The sequence below is a fragment of the Hypanus sabinus genome, chromosome 10 (genome assembly GCF_030144855.1).
Source record: "Hypanus sabinus isolate sHypSab1 chromosome 10, sHypSab1.hap1, whole genome shotgun sequence".
Taxonomy (NCBI): Eukaryota; Metazoa; Chordata; class Chondrichthyes; order Myliobatiformes; family Dasyatidae; genus Hypanus; species Hypanus sabinus.
Window position 1 is genome coordinate 21,132,321 of NC_082715.1, and position 12,976 is coordinate 21,145,296.

The 12,976-nt window shown below is 39.3% G+C and overlaps 1 long non-coding RNA gene and 1 other non-coding gene across 2 annotated transcripts in view; both read right to left on the minus strand.

The window, feature by feature from the left end:
- LOC132400259 (uncharacterized) overlaps positions 1 to 12,976 on the minus strand; it is a 114,662-nt gene that overhangs the window by 6,982 nt on the left and 94,704 nt on the right. The gene's annotated exons all lie outside the window — the stretch shown is intronic.
- On the minus strand, positions 9,492 to 9,563 carry trnac-gca (transfer RNA cysteine (anticodon GCA)). Its single transcript has one exon. It is a non-coding gene; the product is annotated as a tRNA-Cys (tRNA).

Below are 12,976 nucleotides of genomic sequence, written 5' to 3' on the forward strand. Positions count from 1 at the left end.
ATATAGCCAGTTTCTTGCTCTCTTTATAGTTGCAGCAATATGTTGTGACCAGGTTAGGTCCTCAGAGATATTGACACTCAGTTACTCAGTTTTTTCCTCTTCTGATCCCTCTATAAGGACTGGTTTGTGTTCCCTCGTTCTACCCTTTCTGAAGTCCACAATCAGCTCTCTGGTCTTACTAACGTTGATTGCAAGGTTGTTGCTACAACACCACTCAACTGGCTGGTACATCTTGGTCCTGTACGCCCTCTCATCACCATCTGAGATTCTGTCAACAACAGTTGTATCATCAGCTAATTTATAGATGACATTTGTTTTATGCCTGGCCATACAGTCATGGGGGTAAAGAGAGAGAAGAGCAGAAGTTGCGCTAATTCTGAAGAAAAGTCGTAGACCTGAAATATTAATTTTGTTTCTCTATCTACAAGTGCTTCTTGACCTGCTGAATACTCCCACCATTTTGTTTTCAATTACTGACTTGTAATTGAAACGAAAGTCTATTGGAAAAAATGCTTGCCGAACCAATGTAATATCTACCACCATAATATAGCCTACTGTCAAAATGGACTGCATCTCTGCTGGTGGAATTGGAGCTACAGTCATTACCTCCATCACTGATAAAGCACATTTCTAAAATGTGCTCCCATATTTGGGAGGCTGCTCCAGAGAGTGTGTTAATTTTTTTGGAGCATCTCTAGTGATTCACAAGGCATGAAAAAAAACTTGAAATGTAGGGATAGCTATGAGGAAAGCAACTGAATTTAATGTTACTCTGATCTTAATAAGTATTAATTTCACCAAATAGTGGAGAAAATAGTTGCGTGATGCATTGAATACCACACATGAATGGGATTGAAGTGATTTATTCTTGCTCTGCATACATTTTTCCATTAGGGTGGGGTGTTGTTTATGACCATTGGGATTTGTTCTACCACAGTGTGATGCATTAGTATGGGCCAACAGTCAAGCCGGTAAGTTTTTCCACGTTTATCTACTCAAATTTGGATTACTAACAACTAAAATAACCTTTTTTGTACGTAGGATTTGTTATTTTTTTAACCAGGTATTTGGAGTTTGGACTAAATTTTGCTTGATGACACATTGTTCCAGTTCTTTACATCCAGAAAGCTGAGTTGGAAAAGCCAAGTAGAATGCCAGTCTGAGCTTTGTTGGTATTTGGCATTTTCCTATATGTACTCCCAGTCAAAAAAAAATACTGTTCCTTCACTTTTTCTGGATGACTTTACCATTCTAATCATGAGTGCATTATGAATGTGTGAATTTCTTCAGCGATTGGTTAAAAATGGACACAGTTTTTGCTACGTGCTGAGGAGTGCTATATTGTCAGGATGACTGAATAGCAAACCTGAGTCACAGACTGCTCAGGAATTATGACCACAGTGGTGAAAGTCAAGGCAGAGTGTTATATGTAAAATACTTGACCAAATATGCTTCATGAAATTCATGGAAGAAGAAAAATAATAATATAACACAGGAAATGGTGATGCAGTATATCATTCTCGTGCTGTCCAAACATGGAACTCCCCATGGTCTTGGTCTATATAGATAATGTATCTTAATTCAAAAAATCTAATCAAATTAGTCAGACGGCATCTCCTGTTAATGAAGTCATTCGGATTAACCTTAGTCAATCCTTGCCCATCGAGCTGCAAATAAACTTGACCCTTAGATTATTTGGTTATTTTTCTAATAACTTCCTTACCACTGATGTTACAATCAGAAATCAGGATCACGTTTATCAACACTGACATATGTCCTGAAATTTGTTGTTATGTGGCAGCAGTGCATTGCAATATGTAATAATAAATATTAAATAATTGCATACTATATGAGGTCATTCTTGCTCTGTGCACTTGTAAAGCTACTGTGACACCTTAGTTTCCTTTGGATTCAATGAGGTATCTATCTATCTATCTATCTATCTATCTATCTATCTATCTAAAAACTGTAAGTTATGATAAGTTAAATTTAATAACCAGTGCAAAATGAGAAAATAAAGTAGTGAGGTAATGTGCATGGGTTCAATGTCCACTCAGAAATCAGATGGCAGAGGAGAAGAAGCTGTTCCTGAATCATTAAATGGGTGCCTTTAGGATTTTGTACCTCCACCCTGATGGCGGCAATGAGAAGAGGGGATGCCTTGGGCGTTGGAAGTCCTTAATGGTGGCTGCTGTCTTTTTGAGGCATTTTTTCTTGAAGATATCTTGGATACTGGGGAGGCTAGTGTCCATGATGGAGATGTGAGTTCTGTCTCCTCCAACTTTTCAGGAAGTGAAATCCAGGTTTTCATGAAATCAAAAAAGAATTCCCAATGCTGGAATTTTCATTAATAATTGCATTTCTGTTCACTAACCCTTCCGAGCTATTTATGGGAAGATATTTCTTTTCTCTCTTGATTTCATTGACAGACAAGTAATCTTTCGAGTACTGGACTTTGGCAGCATCCCCAGCTTTCTGTGATTCAGGCAGCATTGACAGCAATCATATCTCAGAAAGGTCTTCCATTAATTTACTGAACAGGGAACATGTCCAATCCCTCATGTTCAGCTGACTGTGGATTTCCATTAGATCTCCCTTATGGTGAATGCCATGTCCTGGCTTACAAAGAGGATTTGTTCATCCTAAGCCAGCACTTCCAGGAGGGATGAATACATAAAACCATAAGACTTTGGAGCAGAATTAAGCCATTCAGTCCATCCAATCTGCTCCATCATTCCATTTCGTACCCTCTGTAACCTATTTTCCTGGCTTCTCCCTGTATCCATTGACACCGTTAGTATTTAAAAAAACCCTTCTACCTCTGCTGTAAATATGCCCAATGAGATGGTCTTCACAGCCATATACACCAATGAATTCCACAGATTCACCACCCTCTTGCTAAGAAATTCCTCCTCATCTTGTTCTAAAGGATGTTCTATTCTGAAGCTGTGCCCTCTGGTCCTTGACTCCCTCACTACAGGAAACATCTTCTCCATGTCTACTTTATCTAGGCCTTTCAATATTTATTAGGTTTCAGTGAGATCCCCCTCTCATTCATGAACCTCCTCTGGACCCTGTCTAATACCAACACGGCCTTTTATAGATAAGAGGCCCGAAACTGCTCATAATATTCCAAGTGCATTCTGACTAATGCCTAATCAAGCCTCATCCGTGGTTCAATGGCTATTTTCCAACTCCTTGGTTCCTGCAAACTTATTGCCTTCTTACCACTGCTGCAAGTGTCACTGAAGAGTTGCCAAAATGAGAGCAGCCATTTTTTCATTATGGGATGTAGACATTACTTGATGTGGTAGCAATCTCTAAAAACCCCTGAATAGTAGTGTGGGTCTAGAGTTACTACCAGCTGGACTGTGTTAGGATGACATATTTCCTTCCTAGTGTAAGAGTAACTATAATGACAAAACTAATAATTTGTTGCAGAAAACTATTATCATTTTATTTCCAGATTTATTTAATTTAAATTCCCATGTAGCTGTGGTGGGATTTGAACTCTCTGAATCAATTGTCCAGAACTTTGGCTGCTAGCCCAATATTTTAACCATTATGTTACTACACTAGAATTATTGTGGAAGTATTGCCACTGGTCTGAAAATGAGATTCCAATGCCTGCATTAGTCTAGGGCCACCCTGCAGTATATAGTCGGTTGTTGTAAGCTGTGTAGGCTAGCATTTAGAGACAACTGCTCAAGGAAGACCAGCCTTCAGCCTGGGATACATAGAGTATGAGCTGAAGAAAAGTAGGTGCAAAAAGAGTAGATCTTGCAAGGTAACAGAGATCATCCCAGCAGCCTCAGGGATTGCTTTTTCAATAATAAGGAGCCCAAAGCTCAGAGAAAGTGGCCCTCTCCACCTCCTGATTCTGAAACAAACATTGCCTACCAAAAGTCTGCTGAGAGAGCCCTGAAAGTGCATGCAAAATCACTCACACTCTCCTCTGCGGGGCGAACTGTGCTGATCTGAACAAAACAAATAGTGAATCCCTGATTCCATTATTATAATGAAGGAATGAATGAAATTAATTTATTTTGTTCAGTACAAACATAACAATGTCTTAGCAAAACTATCTTCAGTGATATGGAGCTCATGCTGAAATATTTTGAAAGGAATGTGGAATTTATTTCTGCTTTGCTAGATTGCATAAGGAATATCACACATTGATATGGTGGTTGGATTCACTATCTACCAGACTCTTCCTTTGGATCCCCAGCAGATTTTTTTGGCATACAGAACCATCTGCATGTAATTTATTTCAGTAATCATAATGCCAACTATTTTCCTCTAAATTTAGAGGCTCTTCCCCTCTCATGCAAAACCTTTGAATCTCTGGAAATAACTTGGAAAATGAGTTGCTTGAGCAGTTGATGGTTGGGTTGAATTGTTCTCCGATATATTATGGTGACAAGATGTTTGCAAATGGATTGCCATTATCACAGAGCAATTCAACCCAGCCTTTGAATCCTTGCCTGTTATCGGTGTGTTGTTGCTGCACAACTGCCACAGGGATTCAGAGGTCTACAGCCTGTTCTACCCATCCTTCCTCTATCTTCTTTGCTATTGAGAACCAACTCTTCTTTTTTGTCTTACAAAAATCTGATTAAAGCATCTGAAACATTAACTGCTTTGCTTGCAGAGTTGCTGCCTAACCAGTTGAATGTTTCCATAAGTTTCTACTTTTATTTCAGATTTCTAGCATCTGCAGCACAAAGTATTGAGTTTCATTTGAAATGGGGAGTATGCCTTTAAGGCTAGCATTCTCAGATTCACACCAAATTTTCAGAAGTCCTATCAAATTGAGCCTGGTCCATTTGGGACCTGTATTTGGGACCTTTATTGCTCGATTTTGGGTGTGAAGTACCCTTGTGATATTTCCATCATATTTTTGGCTAATTTCACCATCTCTTTTTGCTGGGAATTCTATGAAGTGCTAACATTTTGCAGAACTTATGTTCAAAAGAGGGTGAAATCATATTTCTGGGTAATTGTGTGAAAAGCTGAAGTGGAAGATAGAAACCATGTGGCACTCTGTACAGAACAGCTGGGATTTGATAGAACAGCTGTACACTCTCTGAATCAAGAGTAGTGAAGAAAAAAGATGTAAGCTAGAGAGAATGTGTCCAATGTGGCAAGAGGTGCAGAAAGAGAAATAAAGGGAGTGCAAAAATTAAATTGATTTTAATGTTTTAATTTTCAAAACATAAAAGACAGAATGGCACTCTACATTAAAATATTTAAATTTCAGGATCAGATAATGGATGGTTGACAGTGAATAACTTTTACTGGTTAATAAAAGTGCCTTCAAAATGATAAGTTCATCATGTAGTGAGATTATTTTGCATTATTGTTCAATTTGAGGACCATAAGAAATAGGAAAGAGAAGTAGGCCATTTCAGTCCCTAGAGCTGTTTATGTCATTCAGTAAGACCATGGCTGATTCAAATTTTCTCAGTCTAATTTCCCACCCTCTTACCATACACTTGATTCCTTTGCTGGTTAAAATATGTGCCTCAACTTTGAATATTTTCAAGGATTCACCTATGATTTCTGAAGCAAGTATTTTTATCTAGCTCATTACTCTGCCAGCATATTGTGAACCAGAATCAAAACCATATAAAAATATTAAATGCAAAGAAATATCAGAATAGAACCTCAGGCACATAACTCTTTGAAGGTGGTAGGACAAACTGATGAAGCTGTTAAACAGTTTTAATAAAGTGTCCTTGTCTTCATTGATATTGGCATTGAGTCTTCTTCATATAGTTCACTCCGAATCAGGATGCGGACTGGAAGGTATCATAGTGGGAATTCTGAACTCTTCCATGGAAAAAGCAGGGGAAGCCTGAAGGATTGAGAGAGTGGGTAGTTTGTGAGGTGGTCTGCTCCTTATGTAGGGCCTCTAGGCGTGGACTCAAGTTCCTCAATGTCATCCTGTAGATTGATTTTAAATTTAGAAATATAGCACTGTAACAGGTCATTTTGGCCCAAAGAGCCCGCTACACCCGATTGCACCCATATGTTGAAATCTGTATGCCTTTGGAATGTGGGAAGAAACCAGAGCCTCCAGAGGAAACCCACATGGTGACATGGAGAATGTACAAACTCCTTATAGAGAATGGCACAATCGAGTTTGCGTTGCTAGCTCTGTAATTGTAATACGCTGCCATGCTACTTTTGAAATTGCTTGTCCATGTTAGGAACGTATAAGCATATAGGGCAGGTATTATCTTGTTAAAACTCAGCAAGGGTATTGCTATCAGGGCATATTCTGTAGATGCAACATAGCAAATATTAATTTGACTTCAACAGCAACCAATCTCCAGACCTGAATATGGATTGTGGATTGAATTCAAACTGCAGCTCGGAACAATAAGATGCAAACCAGGGAACTCACAATTGACTGATATATGTTTGCATATGCATGAATGCAATCAACACCCCATTGCATGAATAGAACTCAGATGGCAGCACTGAAAGGAGATATCCAATTGACTGAGGCTACGTCCATACTAAACCGGATAATTTTGAAAATGCCGGTTTCGCGTAAAAACAAAGGGGCGTCCACACCAAGCGTTCTTAAAAATACCTCCATCCACATTAAAATGGGTATTTTGGTGAATCTCCTCCTATTGTGCATGCGCAGGACACATTAACAGAAAACAGGCGACATGTTTGGTGTTGAATCTCGCTGAGAATGTGCGCATTTGTGCAGTTACAGACTAGAAAAACTTGAAAGGAAATTGCCAAATGACAGACAGCTGTTGGCTCTTGTGCAGGAGGACATAAAACTAAAAAAAAACAAATACTGGAGCATATGGAGGCAATTGACAGGGAGTTCACGGACAGTATGACCTGGCTGACAACAGACATTGAAAAACTGATTAACTCTGTTGCATTGTTGAATGTATAAAACATGTCTGCATCAGTGTTATCTTGTATTTCCATACAATGTTACATTAGGATGTTACACATCTATTGTCAGAGAAGTAATTGCATAAATAGGTAAACCACCTTCATACAAACAAGGACAGAAAACAGGACAAAGTAATGTACTTTCTGAATACTTATTTATTCAGTAAGTTATGGGTCAAAGTATTTGGTGAGTACATTTCTAACTGCTCTGGCTTCAGTCTCGTTGCCATCTGTTCTGAACTTGTTAGGTTGTGTGGGGGGGTTGCGTTCAAGAAAACAATGAAATACTGTGCTGCCGCCACCATCTGTTCTGGCACATCATGACAGTGTTTTCAAAACTCGCTATTTACCCCATCCACACTACTGTACTCTGCCCAATTGGCGTTTTCAAATTTACACACTCTGGACGGCGTTTTAGAAAAGCTCCATTTTTGGGGGTGGAAAACACCATTTCAGTGTGGATGGAGGGTCCAAACGAAGAGAAAAAGTTTCAGTTACGGATTAATCTGGTCTAATGTGGACGTAGCCCAAGATGTCTGCATAGGGATGAATGCTATCAACATCCCATTGGATGAATGTGAATCAGAGACCACAGTAATTAACATTCATTTTGGGTATATTGGTGAGAAGACCCAGGAATTTGAAAACTACATGTATCTCAAAAGAAGCATTATGAGGACATTGTAACTACAAAAAGAAATTGATCTGTTACCTTTGTTCTTTAACATATAAAAATGTGCTCTAATGTTGGATCAGGGAACCTCTTTCTTGAGTAACTCCAAAGGCTGTCAGCTTGTGTGTGGGTCCCAAACAAAAGACTACTTTATATATACCAGCTGTGTCTCTCCAAAAACTGTGTTCATGTTACAACATCGCATTTCTTCAAGGACACTCTGAACACATTAAATCGTTTTTCTTTTTATCCACCTGATAATCCCTTCCCTAGACAGACTCAGAATGGTAGTGCCTGTCTTGGGAGCTTGATGTCAAGCATGTGAATTTTGAGACCTGCGTAATGGTAATGATTGAGGGTAACAATTATTAATACTGAGAAAGGAATACTGAGTGGAAAAGAAAAAGTATTATATTACATTTAAAGAACAGTTGCATTGAATTCTGGGAAACATTTTGGGACCAGAGAGAAGAGATTCATCTCCTGTAGTAGTATATGTCTATATGTATTTATCTTCCATCACTGTAGTAGAATTAGGAAGGATTTTCAATTAACGAAGTTGGTTCTGATTTATTTAGACCACATGTGGCTGATGTGAAATTTAATTGAGGTGCCCTGTATTATGAGGGGCTTGGGTAGAAATTAAATCCACCTATGTGGAGGTGAATAACCAGAAAACAGATGTTTAGCAAAGGAAAAATAGCTCCCCCAGCAAATATTTATGATCCAGAATGCTTTGCCTGAAAGGCTGGTGGAAGCAAAGTCAATAATATTTTTCAGAACATAATAGTGTAAAGAGAAAGTGTAGGTGGTGGAGGAAAACAAGCAGATAGTTAGAGTATTGGGATATTACTTTCAAGAGCCATTGGGTTCTCACTGCCTGCTTTTGTTCTCCGAGATTCCTTGTTTCCCCGAATCCATGATTCTGCTTAAACTGGTCCTCCAAATATCTTTACCTATGTTACATTTTCTCTGAAAGTCAAGATCAACCCAACAGTTTGCAGGGCTCCAAAGGACTATAATATTGTCATAAATGCAATGTACTCTTTAGCCACTGGATATATTCCACATCTGTTTTAAGTTTTATTTGCTATGCTTTGTAAGCAATATTCCAGTCAAAAATTAACAATTCCAGTTACGTATGAGTTGTTTGCCAGAACAAATTACACATGTTATTTAGCATTTATTTTGCTCTTGAAACAGCTGATATTAACTCAATGTGCCACATAATCAGCACACTGAATACAACTATAAAAGATGTCATTAGTTAACACTTCCATTTGTAATTTTAGACATCATCTACCTGTTCATATATCAGGAACACATATCTGTAACTTAAAGCAAGGGAATTGTTAAATCAGCATGGTATTTATACCCACTCTCCAGTCTGAAGCTGAGCAAATGCAAGAAGGTTTTACTCTCACTAATATATTTTATGCCCCTTTATATAATATTTCAAGCTAATGTGGAGCATGGAAGTAATGAGTAAAATTGCTATTCTTGTCATCACTGACTCAGCCGACATCACTTTATTCTCTAAGTGAAGTTGTGGGCTTGACTTCTGTCCAAAGAACCTGAGCACAAAATCTCCATTTGATTTTAGAAAATAGAACATAGAAAGTGGCACAGGAAGTGGCCTCTTGGCCCACAATGTTGTGCTGTGCTGAATCAGCTAAAAAGCAATTCAAAAACAACCAAACACTAACCCTCCTAACTACACAATGTCCATATCCCTCCATCTCCCTCACATTCACGTGCCTATCTAAACGTCTCTTAGAAGCCTCTAACTTATTTGCCTCTACCACCATACCAGGTAGCACATTCTAGGCATCCACCACTCTCTGAGTAAAATGCACACATCCCCTTTGAACCTACCTCCCTCAACAAATAAAGGGGGCACCTGGATTTGAACCAGGGACCTCTTGATCTGCAGTCAAATGCTCTACCACTGAGCTATACCCCCAACTTGCTGGAAGACTTTCAAAGTGCTATCTTACTAAAGGAACAATGCACACAAAATGCTGGAGGAAGTCAGAAGTTCTTGCGTTCATTACAGAAAGACACATTTTTCAGGAGGATGGAAAAGATCTCATTGCTTAGTTCAAATAGGAGTAGAGAATCTTACTGATGTTCTGCCCAACATTTATTCCTGAACCGGATATCCAAACGTGGCTACCGTGGTCAATAGACAATAGGTGCAGAAGTAGACCATTCGGCCCTTCGAGCCTGTGGAGGATATGACCATTTATGAATTAGCTGACATCTTTCCTGCTGCAGCTATTGAGAATTACATCAATGCAGGCACATTGCGTTAATATGTCCTGAGATCATAAAAGGTGCTTTGATAAATACAAGATCAGCTTTAATCTAGTCCATTGGGCCAGCTCTAACATTCAATCTGGCGAAAATAGATCTCAATCCCATTTTCTTAACTTCTCCCCATAACCTTTGATGCTCTTACTAATCATTACCATATCATGCTCTTTTCTCACTGCTGCATCCAAGTAGAAGATACAAGTGCCTCTGGACTTGTACCACTGGGTTCCAGAACAGTTACTATGCCTTAACCATCATGCACTCAGATAAAAGAGGGTAACTACACTCATTCTATTTCTGGTGTTCCCACAACCAATGGTCTCACTTTAAGGATGCTTTATCTTGTTATTTCATGCTCTCATTATTTATTGCTATTTATTTATATTTGCATTTGTTTAGTCTGTTGTTCTTTGTTGTTTAGGGTTATACGTGGTGATTGTATGTACTCTGATAATAAATTTTACTTTGAACTTTGAACCTAACAATCTCCGTGCTTAATATACCCTGTTCTCCATAAACATTGGTAACAATGAATTCTGCAGATTCATCACCCTGGTGAGCTAAGCCTTACTTCTCCCAGACAGAATGTATCCTATTCACAAAGCTCGTTTGCAAAGCAGGACTTTAGACAACATTTGTTTTAACCTCAAGGTGATTAGCTCTGGTCAGTTGCATTTCAAGAACTGAAGACTGACTTCCCCTTATGACCAGAGGTCACAACTGTTAGTTGGAAGTTTACCTATCTGTTTGTGATCTTACAAGTAGCAGATGCTGTATTTAGAAAGCAAGATTAGTAAACAATCAAGAAAGAGAATTAAATAGAAACATAGAAAATTGCTGCAGGGCCATTCGGCCCTTCGAGCCTGCACCGCCATTCAATATGATCATGACTGATCATCCAACTGAGAACCCTATACCTGCTTTCTCTCCATACCCCCTGATCCCTTTAGCCACAAGGGCCATATCTAACTTCCTCTTAAATATAGCCAATGAACCAGCCTCAACTGTTTCCTGTGGCAGAGAATTCCACAGATTCACCACTCTCTGTGTGAAGAAGTTTTTCCTCATCTCGGTTCCAAAAGGCTTCCCCTTTATCCTTAAACTGTGACCCCTCGTTCTGGACTTCCCCAACATCGGAAACAACCTTCATGCACCTAGCCTGTCCAATCCCTTTAGAATTTTATATGTTTCAATAAGATCCCCCTTCAATCTTCTAAATTCCAGTGAGTATAAGCCAAGTTGATCCAGTCTTTCTTCATATGAAAGTCCTGCCATCCCAGGAATCAATTTTCTCTGTACTCCCTCTAAGGCAAGAATGTCTTTCCTCAGATTAGGGGATCAAAACTGTACACAATATTCTAGGTGCGGTCTCACCAAGGCCTTGTACAACTGCAGTAGAACCTCCCTGCTCCTGTACTCAAATCCTTTTGCTATGAATGCCAACATACCATTTGCCTTTTTCACCGCCTGCTGTACCTGCATGCCCACCTTTAATGACTGGTGTACAATGACACCCAGGTCTCGTTGCATCTCCCCTTTTCCTAATTGGCCACCGTTCAGATCATAATCTGTTTTCCTGTTCTTGCAACCAAAGTGGATAACCTCACATTTATCCACATTAAATTGCATCTGCCATGAATTTGCCCACTCACCTAACCTATCCAAGTCACCCTGCATCCTTTTAGCATCCTCCTCACAGCTAACACCGCCGCCCAGCTTCGTGTCATCCGCAAACTTGGAGATGCTGCATTTAATTCCCTCGTCTAAATTATTAATATATATTGTAAACAACTGGGATCCCAGCACTGAGCCTTGCGGTACCCCACTAGTCACTGCCTGCCATTCTGAAAAGGTCCCGTTTACTCCCACTCTTTGCTTCCGGTCTGCCAACCAATTCTCTATCCACATCAATACCACACCCTCAATACTGTGTGCTTTAAGTTTGCACACTAATCTCCTGTGTGGGACCTTGTCAAAAGCCTTTTGAAAATCTAAATATACCACATCCACTGGCTCTCCCCAATCCACTCTGCTAGTTACATCTTCAAAAAATTCTATAAAATTCATCAGACATGATTTTCCTTTTACAAATCCATGCTGACTTTGTCCGATGATTTCACCTCTTTCCAAATGTGCTGTTATCACATCTTTGATAACCAACTCTGGCATTTTCCCCACCACCGATGTCAGACTAACCAGTCTATAATTCTCCGGTTTCTCTCTCACTCCTTTTTTAAAAAGTGGGGTTACATTAGCCACCCTCCAATCCTCAGGAACTAATCCAGAATCTAAGGAGTTTTGAAAAATTATCACTAATGCATCCACTATTTCTTGGGCTACTTCCTTAAGCACTCTGGGATGCAGACCATCTGGCCCTGGGGATTTATCTCCCTTTAATCCCCTCAATTTACCTAACACCATTTCCTTATTAACATGTATTTCCCTCAGTTCCTCCATCTCACTAGACCCTTGGTCCCTTACTATTTCCGGAAGATTATTTATGTCCTCCTTAGTGAAGACAGAACCAAAGTAGTTATTCAATTGGTCTGCCATGTCTTTGTTCCCTATGATCAATTGACCTGTTTCTGACTGTAAAGGACCTACATTTGTCTTGACCAATCTTTTTCTTTTCACGTATCTATAAAAGCTTTTACAGTCAGATTTTATGTTCCCTGCCAGCTTTCTCTCATAATCTTTTTTCCCTTTCCTAATTAAGCCCTTTGTCCTCCTCTGCTGGTCTCTGAATTTCTCCCAGTCCTCAGGTGTCCCCTTTTTTTTTGCTAATTTATATGTTTCTTCTTTGGACTTGATACTATCCCTAATTTCCCTTGTCAGCCACGGGTGCAGTACCTTTCCTGGTTTATTCTTTTGCCAAACTGGGATGAACAATTGTTGTAGTTCATCCATGCAATCTTTAAATGCTTGCCATTGCATATCCACCATCAACCTTTTAAGTATCATTTGCCAGTCTATCTTAGCTAATTCATGTCATAGCTTCAAAGTTACCCTTCTTTAAGTTCAGAACCTTTGTTTTTGAATTAACTATGTCACTCTCCATCT